Below are 11,798 nucleotides of genomic sequence, written 5' to 3'. Positions count from 1 at the left end.
CTTTTCAAATTTCGTTCTTATGTCTCCCTCTATGCAGCTCCATGTACCTACTTTTTGATTCTTGTACCCTGTTGCTTTCAAAATTTTCTGTTTCCTTCTATCCATCTCCCTGTCTCTAGTTCTTAACTCTTCCCTCTCTGTCCTGTACCCTGTCACTTCTTAGATTTTCTTTCTACGTCTCCCTCTTTCTGTCTCCCTGTGCCTATTTGTTAGTTCTTGCCTATGTTTCTCATATGCTGTTGCTTTTTGAAAATTTTCTCTCTACCTGGCTCCCTGTTTCTGTTTTCTAGTTCTTGCTGTTTCTTCTCCCATATCACTTGAGAATGTTTCCCTGTCCCTTGTCCTGTCTTTATCTTGTTGTCCTGCCAGTCCCTTCACCTTCTCTCCCCCACTTCCTATTATTTATTCCTCCATCTCCATCCCTGTTGTTTTGCTCAGTCTCTCTGCGCTTCTCTCTCTACACTGTTTTCCTGCTTCTCGTCCCTCTCTTGTTCCCAGCATCCCATTTTCTGGCTCCCTGTCTTGCACCTCTGTGTCCCTCTGTCCTTCCTCCTGCTTTACTCTTCCCTTTTATCACCCCATCCTGCTGCCTTTGGGCACTGAGCCTTGTAGCCAACTCATTGCCAGGATTTCTTATATGCATTAATGAATAAATTTTTCCTGCCTCCTCTGTGTCCTTGGATGTGGGTAGGTGCAGGGGCAGGGATAATATGCTGTGGGGCTTTGGCAATGGCCCCTGTTCCTGATGGGCTCCAGCTGGGGCTGGGATGGCCCCAGGTGTGGCCAGTGAGGTTGAGGATGGGGCTGGCCCTGCTGTGTGAAGGGGCTCCAGCTGTAAAGGGGGCTGCCTGGGCAGGGGAACTGGCTGAGGAGGGAGTCCAAGGGGGTCTGGCTGGTAGGTGCCTGCAGCAAGGAATGGCCAGTCCCTGTGGCAAGGAAGGATCCCTCTGAGCTGTTCCTGGCCTCTGTTGGCTACACGCGTGAGCTGCCACGTATCAAGGAAGCCTTGTGGATGAGGAGCATTGAGGCGTCCGCTGCGTGCTGCCGAGTGGGTGAGGGTCAGGCAGCCGGCACTGGGGAGGAGGAAGGGGCAGAGGCAGAGAGAGAAACGTCGGGGCAGTGAAGGTCTCCTGCCGGCACCAGGAGCTGTGGTGAGTCGCACATCCTCTCCTCTACATCCTGGCCCACCTCTGCCTCCCTTCCTCCGTCTCCCTCTCTGCCTGCCCACCTATGTGTATGGCTCCTCAAAACTTGTTATTCTTCTGTCAACTCTGCCCAGTACCCTGTTGCCTTTTAAATGTTTAATATGCCTCTCTCTAACCAGCTGCTTCTCCCTGTTTTTTATTTTTTCTGCACCGCCTTGTACCCCATTACTTTTAAAATTTAATTTCTATGTTTTCCCCTCTCTGTCTCCCTGACCCTATATTTTAATTCTTCCCTCTTTGTCCTGTACCCAGTTGCTTGAGACTGGCTGGGCATCGGTCAGTTGGTGGTAAGCAAATGTTTTCATTTGCTGTTTTTTTTTTTTCTGTTACAACTTTTAAAAAAAAGTCTTTTTAATTATTAAACTTTTTATATCAACCCATGAGTTTCTCACATTTACCCTCCTGATTCTCCCCCTACCCCACTGTAGGAGGGAGTAAGTGAGCAGCTGTATGGTACTTAGTTGCCAGCCAGGGTTAAACCACGATGCTACATCTACATTTATGAAGCTGCCTATTGCTATTTTTTAATTATTTCCTGTCTGTTGTGTACCCTGTTGCTTTGAAAATTTGCTTTCTATGTCTACTTTTATCCAGTTTACTGTCTTTATTTTTTATCTCTCTGTCCTGTGCCCCTGTGATACTTTTAAATTTCCTTTATATTTCTCAGTTTTAGTTCACTGTGGCTATTTTTAAAATTTTTTCTGTCCTGTACCCAATCACTTCTTAAATTTTCCTTCTATGTCTACTTCTATCGAGCTGTGTATCACTGTTTTTTAATTCTTTCCTCACTATTGTGTACCCCGTTGCTTTTTACTTTTTCTTTCTATGTCTACTTTAACCTATTCACTGTCTTTAAGTTATTCCTGTCTGTCATGTAGCCCATCACCTTTTAAATTTTCTTCCTATGTCTGTTTGTTTAGTTAGCTGTCCCTATTTTTTAATTCTTTTGTCTCTGTCATGTACCCTGTTGTGCTGGTTTGGGCTGGGATAGAGTTGATTTTCCTCCCAGTAGCTAGTATGGGGCTACGTTTTGGAGTTGTGCTGAAAACAGTGTTGATAACACAGGGATGTTTTTGTTATTGCTGAGCAGTGCTTGCTCAGAGTCAAGGGCTGTTCTGCTTCCCACCCTGCCCCACCAGTGAGCAGGCTGGGGCTGAACAAGGAGCTGGGAGGGGACACAGCTGGGACAGCTGACCCCAACTGACCCGAGGGCTGTTCCAGACCATATGATGTCATGCTCAGCATATAAAGCTGGGGGAAGGAGAAGGAAGGGGGGACATTCAGAGCGATGGCATTTGTCTTCCCACGTAACCGTTACGCATGATGGAGCCCTGCTTTCCTGGAGATGGCTGAACACCCGCCTGCTGGCGGCACGCTTCAAGGAATGAATTCCTTGTCTTGCTTTGCTTGTGCGCGTGGCTTCTGCTTTACCTATTAAACTGGCTTTATCTCAACCTGTGAGTTTTACTTTTTTTCTGGTTTTTCTCCCCCATCCCACTGCAGGGGGGCAGCGAGCAAGCGGCTGGGTGGTGCTTAGTTGCCAGCTGGGGTTAAACCATGACACCTGTCACTTTTTTCCAATTTGCTTTCTATGCCTACTTTAACCTATTCACTGTCTTTGTTTTTTAATTTTATCCTCTGTCCTGTACCATCTCACTTTTAACATTTTCTTTCTGTGTCTGTTTGTTTGCTGTCCCTATTTTTTAATTCTTTCCTATATGTCCTGTAAGCAGTTGCTTTTTAAAATTTCTTTCTATGGCTAGTTTTATACAGTTCAACTGTCTATATATTTTTAGTTTTTTCATCTCTGTCTTGCACCTCATTGTTTTAAAAATTTTCTTTCCATCTCTCTATTTATCTATTTTTCTCTCCCTATTTTTAAATATCTTTCCTGTCCCGTATGCCATAATTTTTTAAATTTTCCTTCTATGTCTACTTTTATCAAGCAGTGTATCACAGCTTTTTGATTCTTTCCTGGCTGTCGTGTACCCTGTCACTTCTTACATTTTCTTTCTCTGTGTCTCTCTATTATTCACCCTATCCTTATTTTTTATTTTTTTCCCTAGCCTTTCTTTAATGCTGTCACTGTTAAAATTTTCTTTCTGTGTCACCTTTTATCCAGTTCACTTTGTTTTTTAATTTTTCCGCTGTCTTGCACTCCATCACTTTTACATTTCCTTTCTATTTCTCTATTTAGTGTGCTGTCACTATTGTTTAATACTTTCTTGTCTGTCCTGTAGCCTGTTGCTTTTTAGATTTTGGTTCTACATCTTTATTTCTTTAGTTCGCTGTCCCTATTTTTCATTCTTTTCCATTTTTCCTTATTCCCATCACTTTTTAAAATTTTCTATCTCTGTTAACCAGTTCTGTCCCTATTTTTTAATTCTTTCCTGTCCTGTACCCCATCACTTTTTAAATTTTCCTTCTATGTCTACTTTTATGATGCTGCATATTACTGGTTTTTAATTCTTTCCTGTCTGTCCTATACCGCATCACTTTTAAAATTTACTTTCTATGTATCTTTCTCTTTTTCAGCCTATCAATATTTTTAAATTTTTTCCTTTGTCTTAGACTCCATTGCTTTTAAAATTTCCTGTCTGTTTTAGTTTGCTGTCCCTATTTTTTTCCCTTTAATTCCTTAATGCTGTGCTTTTAAAATGGTCTTTCTATGTCTTCTTTTATCCAGTAACTGTTTCTATTTTTTAATTCTTTCCTGTGTCATGAACTGCATTGCTTTTAAAATTTTCTATGTCTACTTTTATGTAGTTCACTGTCCCTATTTTTCAATTTTTTCTCTCATAATTCTTTTACTTTTCAAATCTTTTTTTCTAGGTGTACTTTTATCTTGTTTTCTGTCCCTATTTTTAATTTTTTCCTGTTTACTGTATCTTGTCACTTTTAAAATTTCCGTTCTATGTCTACTTTTATCAAGATGTCACTCCCTTTTTTTAAATTTTCCTGTCTGTCCTGTACCCCATCTCTTTTAAATTTTCTTTCCTCGTCTATTTTTAGCCAGTGTGCTGTCTTTATTTTTTAATCCATTCTAGTATGTCCCATACTCAGTTGCTTTTAAAATTTTCTTTCTATGCCTTCGTCTGTCACATCTCACTTTCTCAGGATGACAACTCAGGTTTGCCGGTTCCCAGGTCAGGATTAAAGTGAAACGACACTAGGGATCCTTTAACTCACAAAACTCAACTTTATTCGCTCACCACAAAAATTGGCATGAAACTACATCAGTAAACTGTGTAACCTGTGCTAACCCTACATCACCAAACATATACTACAGGCCTTGCTTATTTTGGGATCGGTTCAGGGAAGACAAGAAGGAGAGCCCTCCGGTCGAGTCACGAGGTTCAGAGCAGACCCCTTTGCTTTCTAGACTCCTTCTCACAGAGGAGCCTGGGGGCAGCTGGATTCACTCCTAGTCCCAGACTTGGTCAACGGTTTATGTTTACAGGGATAAAATGTAGGGATTATAGAAAAGGAAAAAGAAAGAGAGAAACAAGACAGAGAGAAGAAGAAGATTTCACCAGTCCTGGGTGCAGCATTGGTTCAGTCAACTGAGGGGTCCAGTCCTGCTGGACTTGCACACCTGGGGCTTCAGTTTGTGTCCTTTTATCGTCCTTGCCCCTCCTTCGGGCAGGCACTCAAACTTGTTAGGTTAATTAGGTGTCATGAGTGAGTGGTGTGTGAGCCTTTGGGACTTGGGGGTCGTTTGGGGGGTAACTTCCCCTTCCCTGCAGATGTGATCTTTTGTCACGCATGGTGAGCTGTCCTGCTCAGCGTATCAGAACAGCGTTATCAGAACAGGGAGCTGTGCACCCTCTGGCATGCCCTTCCCCTCCTGTTGCTGATGGGTGCTGATCCGCTTCTTTTCACCTGTGGTTCCTTGCTATGCAGGGTTCCTTGTTATGCAGAGTTTGTTGTTAAGCAGAACTTGCCCCACCATGATGTTTGAGACATTAACTCTTTCAGCCTCTCACACCGTCTATTTAGGGGTTTTTGCTATTTTAAAATTTTTTCCTCTCTTAATGCCTTCACTTTTGAATTTTGTTTCTTTGTTCACTTTTATGTATTTTTCTGTCTCTATTGTTTCCTTTTTTCCTATCTGTTCTCTATGTTATGACTTTTAAAATTTTCTATGTCTACTTTTATCAAGATGTCTAACCCTATTTTTTTATTTCCTGTGTCCTGTTGCTTTTATTTTTTTATCTACTTTTATCCAGTTCACTGTCTTTATATTTTATTCTAGTCTGTGCTGTGTAATTTAAAAATGCTGTCACTTTTAAAATTTTGTTTTAGTTTGATGTTCCCGGTTTTTTTCCCTTTATTTTCTTAATCTTGTTGCGCTTTAATTTTTTTTTTCTCTACATCTGCTTTTATCTACCTCCTGTCCCTACTTTTTAATTCTTTCTTGTCTGTTGGTGTCCTGATTTTGGCTGGGATAGAGTTAATTTTCTTTCTAGTAGCTGGTATAGTGTTATGGTTTGGATTTATTTTGAGAAGAATGTTGATAACTGTCCTGGGTTCAGCTGGGATAGAGTTAATTTTTACAGGAACCCGGGAGGTGGGGGGGCATAGCTGGGGCAGCTGACCTGAACTAGCCAAGGAGCTATTCCATACCATGTGACATCATGCTTGGTATATAAATGGGGAGCGGGCCGGGGGGAGCGCTCTGGACTTTCGGTGGGGGAAGTGGTGGAGCGTCGCGTTCCGGGTGGTGAGCAGTTGCACTGTGCATCACGCTTTTTGTATATTCTTTCATTAGTACCGTTGTTGTTTTTGTAACCTTTTTTTTTTGTGTTGTCCCAGTAAACTGCCCTTATCTCAACCCTCGAGGTTCCAGTTTTTTTTTCTTTTTCCCGCCACCGGAGGGGGCGGGAGGAGTGAGCGAGCGGCTGCGTGGTCCTTTGTTACCGGCTGGGCTGAAACCACGACAATAACACACTGGTGTTTTCAGTTGTTGCTAAGTAGTATTTAAAACAAGTCAAGTATTTTTCAGCTTCTCATGCCCAGCCAGCAAGAAGGCTGGAGGGGCACAAGAAGTTGGGAGGGGACACAGCCAGGACAGCTGACCTAAACTGGCCAAAGGGATATTCCGTACCTTATGATGTCATGCACAGTATATAAACCGGGGGGAGTTGGCTGGGGGTGGGGAGCAGGGGCCCCGGATCACTGCTTGGGAACTAACTGGGCATCGGTAGGCGAGCGGTGAGCAACTGCATTGCACATCGCTTGTTTTGTATATTATCTCCAAGTATTATGTTTTGTATATTATTATCTCCAATTATTTTATTATTATCTTCATTTCTGTCCTATTAAACTGTCTTTATATCAACCCACAAGTTTTACTTTTTTTTTTTTTTTTCCCCTCGATTCTCTCCCCTAACCCACTGGGGGGTGGTGGGAGTGAGTGAGCGGCTGCTTAGTTGCTGGCTGGGGTTAAACCACAACAGTTGGGTAGGTTGTCAATTTTAGAATTTTCTTTATGTCTCCATTTACTTAGTTTGTTGTCTCTATTTTTAAATTTTTTTCCTCCTTTAATGCCTTCCTTCTTGAATTTCTTTTCTATGTCTACTTTTATGTAGTTTTCTGTCCCTATTTTTAAATTTTTCTCCTGTGCCTTGTACCCTTTTATTTTTTTTAAATTTTCTTTCTATGTCTACTTTTATTTTTTGGGGGGCTCTTTTCTTGGTTCATCCTCAGGCTTTAGAGGGTCTCCTCGGCATGCTTTTATCTCTGGGGTGTAATTTGCACCCCCCTTGGTTTGTCAGAACGTTGCCTCTTCCTCAGAGCAGTCTTTTTGTCCTCTCTTCCATCTCGCTTGCCTCCAGTGGGTCAGTCTCCCTCATGATACCTGTACCGTGTTCAGATCTCCTCCCGAGTATCTTTGTGCCCTCGAGCCTTCTTCTGTGTCTCTACCTCAGCACCCCTCTATTTCTGTCACAATGCTTCCTGCGAGCATCCTTCTGTTCCATCGCTATCCTTGAGTTCTGTAGCAGGCTTTGTTTCTTTCGTATTCAGAGACAATTCTTCCTGAGGCTTTCATTGTGCCCCAGAGCACTCTTGCCTTATTCGCTGCCATCTTGGATGTCTCCATTCTGTCGCTCATCCCCTGAGGACATCTGTACATTGCTGGGACACCTTCTTGAGTTTTGCATTGTGTCCCAGAGCTGCCTTCTGTCTTTCACTCTCAGCACCCTTCTTCTCCCATCATCATGCCTCCTGAGGCCATCCTTGTGTCCCACAGCCCTCTTTTGGCTCTGTTGTGCACTTTGCACCCTTCTCCCTCCCTGAGAACCTTTCCTGATGCCATCCTTCATCTCCAGAATGCTCATGTTGTCCTCTATGCTAGCTAGCATACCTCTGTTCAGTCCCTAGTCCCCTGAGGACATCTGTAGTCTGTTCAAATCCCTTCTGGACTTCTTCATCGTGGCCTCGAGACTTCTTTTGCCTGTCCCTCTCAGAAGCCCTCTGCTACTGTCACAATGTCTCCCGAGGTCTTAGATTTTCCCTGCAGCACACTTTTAGCTCTGTAAGCCCCCTTTGGACTCATTTTGTTGCGATTGCACCTCTCTGATACTGAAAAGCCGGTCGAAGAAACTCTCTAAGACTTGTTTTGGAGTTTTAGAAAGCAGGCATTCTTTATTGCAGCGCTGGATGCACGGGGGATATTTCCACCTAGTGTGCATACCACAGCTTTAGCACAAACAGGTTATATAGAATAACTAATTGCATATTAATCAGATTAGTATACATATACATAAAAATGATTGCAACTGATTATCTTAGTACTGCCTACATCCTATCGTGCGCAATGAAGGATCCATTTGAGGCAAAGGGCTGCTTTTACGACCACCGACCCATTTGAAGTTCCTGTTGGCTGTCCTTGAAGTCTTTATTCTTGTCCTTGTTCTTTGATCTTGAAGCTTAATGCAGTTTCAATCACACGTGGTCAGTTTCAGCATTGTTCTCATCTAGTGTACAGGACCATCTAGTCATAAGAGCAAAGAACTGCAAAACTTATGAATAATTACTAGTTAATCACTTGACTACACTTTTGTAATTATGTCCCCAGCTACCCGTTGTCTAGTGTTTCAACCATAATGTTAATATACGATCATTTATCAAATCTCACTTATACAGTTATCTAGCAGCAAACCAGTTTTCATCAGTCTACCTTCTAAAGGATGTGTCGTATTGTGAGCTGACCTGTTTAGCTCGAGTCCTAATTAGGGCACCTGCTAGCCTCTCCCTTTGCTGGAATTCTTCTACTCATTTGGTGTTATTTTTTTAATATGTTGAAATATAATTTGTGATTTTAATTTTTCAGATGTGTTGTCGTAAGGGTGTGGTGATGCTCAGCAGATGCCCCATCCTGTGGGAAGCACCCCCTCCGTGGGGCAGGCAGTGTGGATTATCTGGCGTTGGGTCAAGAACCCAGAGTGGAATTGCTGTTGCAGATTATCCCAGACGAGTTTACCTACTGTGGATTACGTGGGTGGAGCCCCTGGTGAAGGTAAACCTCATGCATGCCCCCCCCAGCCTGTGCATGTTCTTGCGCACGTATCTTTCCACCCCAAACTATCCATCTAACCCACCTTCCATGCGAGTTTTTTCCCATGCTGATTGGTGGGGGTGTCACCCCCTTCCCCCCACCCACTGTGTATCCCTGAAGTTCCATGTTTTCTTGGTGTCATTTGTGGCTGCTGTCCCCACGTAAACTGCGGGGGGCGTGGCTGCTGCTGACCCTTTGCTGCATGACTGCAGGGGGCGTTGTTGCCCCACCCCCCCAGCCTGTCCCTTTGGGGCATGGCTGCTGCCTGGTCCCCTCCGTGTATTTCCATGTTTTTTTGGTGTCTTTTGCACTTTGGGACTCTTGTACCTCTGTTAAGGGAGTCAGCTGGAGACACGCTCAGGGGGACTCTGAATCATTGGCTATTCACAGTAAATAATTTACTTTGCAACCAGAGATATTTTGGAGATGGAATTCTTAAGGGATCTAATTCTGCTTTTTGATTCATCCCTATCCAGAAGGTAGTTCTGGTAGAAGTTAGGTGGTATGCACAGTCTTGCTAGAAATGAAGCATAACCCCAGAGTGTTTTGGCTTTTTTATAGGAAACTAAAGCACATCAATTTTGATAACAACATTGTCATTGCATTTAATGAGCTAGTTTCTTACATAGTTTAGAAGGACATCTATTGTTTTCTATCTACACCCCAGAAAAATTAAGTTTAATTCTCTACCCGGTCACATTGCCGATGCAATAGGTGTAGCTGTAGTACAGGAGCAAGTAGTGTCATTTCCTGCAGGGGTTACTTTCTCTGTTCAGGGCTTTGCTTGCTGTAAATTTAAGGCAGGTGAGAACACTCCTGCTGCTCCTCCAGCTGACTTTATACCTTCTGGTGGTTTGCCCTTCCCCTTTCCCAGGTGATTGTGCTAAGGGTGGTGGGCGGAGGGTTAGGGTATTTGAGCCACAGCCTCTGCTGAGGGAGTTCATTGTGCTCCTGGGTTTCTCTGGTGTTGGTGCTCAGCTCATCCTTGAGTCCTTTGCAGCTTTTGAGCTGGCTCAGCTCTTTGGGAAGAGGTGTCTGCCTGAGGTAAGAGCTTCAGGACCACTCAAGGTTCAGCAGCATGTGTAGTAGAAAGTAACACTTGTATGCAGCTTTTTTTTTTCCTCTCTTTTTTTCAGGTCAGTAACTTTGTTTTGAGTGTTCAGGGGTAGAAAGAGGGTTTAATAGTATGCTTTTTTTTTTTTTTAATTCTTCATGCATTGTGTTTTCCTGGAATTCCCAACTTTATTGAAAACGGAACCTTGTTTTTTTCACCAGTTCTGCTGTATGCTGTGTAAGTTGCTGATATCTCTCTTAACGGGACCAATGATGACGTTGTTTAGCAGGGGTTAGAGTGAACATCTTATATGCATCTGTATATGGAGTTTTAGTATTTCCGAAGAAAGCAGAAGGGCCAGGAGGCACAGTGCCTTTCAGGCCCTGGGATGCCTCGTCACCTTTCCTCATTGCCCACAGAATGCCATGTTGTCCCTAGAACCTTTGCAGCTTGTGGCAGGCCCCTCGTGGATTATAAGCCTTAGGACTTAACTTTATTTTGTGGACGTGTGGCAGAGCTCAGAGTCTCTGGGAAGTTCTAGGTTAGGAGGTGCCCCCAGAATTTGGGATGTGGCTCAGAAGAGCGGCTCCTGAGGAGTAGCCACTGAAGGGGGTTCAGGGGTGCAAATGGAGGGCAGGAGGTGTCAGGAAGCAGTGGAGTTGCTTTCCTGACAGTTGAGAAGAAGAAAAGGGGTTTCTAAAGTTTTGGGACTGATGGGGAAAGGGAGGAGGGTTCACCAGCCTTTCTCAGATGAGTTTTGCAGTTGAATTTGGATGTCATAGAATGGTTTGGGTTGGAAGGGACCATAAAGATCCTCTGGTTCCAACCCCCCCAGCAATGGGTAGGGACACCTTCTGCAAGACCAGGTTGCTCAAAGCCCCATCTGACCAGGTCTCGAATGCTTCCAGGGAGGGTGCATCCGCAGGTTCTCCGGGCAACCCGTTCCAGTGCCTCGCCACCCATAGTGAGAAACTTCTTCCTAACACCTAAACTAAACGTACCCTCTTTAGGACTAAAGTTGTTACCACCTTGTCCTATTGCTGTACACCCTTGTAAAAAGAGCCTCTCCAGGTTTCTTATAGGCACCCTTTACATACCATGAAGTCTGCTATAAGGTCTCCTGCAAAGCTGCATGCCAGTGAGCGGTCCGAGAAGGTGAGGCGGTTGTCGGTCGGGTCAGTGTTGAACAGCAAAGTATTATGCGGCTGCTCGGTTAAGCATTTACCTTCTGTTTTGGAGGCGCTGTGTGGGCTATCTTTGAATTGGATGAGCGTTTGAGGAGAGCTGTGGATTAGCGAGGAGGAGCGTGGGGCCGATGACTTCTCACGAGCGCCATGCTAATTTGGTGTGTCTTGGTACCTTAGGTACCACGAGTGACGATGGCTGCAGGGTCTGATTCTGGAATGAGCGGGGAAGTGAACACGGTGGCGCTTGTGAGGAGGGGGGAGTTGGGGAAGTAGTTGGCGTTGGCTGGCGGGATGCTTACTCCCTTTTCTGGTTTATTTTTTTTCTGTGCTTGTTCTATTGCAGATGTTGAAGACCAATGTGTCACCTTGAGGAACATCCCAGTTAGCCTGTGTGGTTTTTGTGGAGGATGGACTCAGCCCCTCGGCCCTCTGAAAGCTACGTTGAGGGACCAGGGCTGGGGAGAGGCTGGGAGGAAGGGACGAAGCTGGGAATTGCAGGGAGGGAGGGGTTTTAAAGTTAGCGCAGGAGAGAGGGCTGTCCCAAAGCAGTCCCCTTTAGGCAGGCAAAGGGAGCGGGTTGCTTTTCAGCGCGAGACCTGCGTGTGCCGGGCAGGGCAGTTCCGACCTGTGTCCGCAGTGGTGTGTAGTTTGCGTAGTCTGTCTTCTGTGCCTTCGACCTTCCTCGGGTCTCGATGTCCTCGTCGCGCTTTGCGCCGGAGGAGCGTGGCATGCGCTTTGGGCGCCGTCCCTAGGGTCTCGAATGCCCGTACTCATCGGCCCGGTGCTAATCG

The 11,798-nt window shown here is 44.6% G+C and overlaps 1 long non-coding RNA gene across 1 annotated transcript; it reads left to right on the top strand.

Annotated features, from left to right (window-relative positions):
- Positions 1 to 692: 692 nt before the first annotated feature.
- On the top strand, positions 693 to 11,467 carry LOC128139116 (uncharacterized). The gene is made up of 3 exons (XR_008234232.1): positions 693 to 1,492; positions 10,892 to 10,975; positions 11,351 to 11,467. It is a non-coding gene; the product is annotated as an uncharacterized LOC128139116 (long non-coding RNA).
- The last annotated feature ends 331 nt before the right edge of the window (positions 11,468 to 11,798 follow it).

Source organism: Harpia harpyja, chromosome 3 (assembly GCF_026419915.1).
Source record: "Harpia harpyja isolate bHarHar1 chromosome 3, bHarHar1 primary haplotype, whole genome shotgun sequence".
Classification (NCBI taxonomy): Eukaryota; Metazoa; Chordata; class Aves; order Accipitriformes; family Accipitridae; genus Harpia; species Harpia harpyja.
The sequence above is the reverse complement of the archived record's forward strand: the minus strand, read 5'-3'. Positions and strand labels throughout refer to the sequence as shown.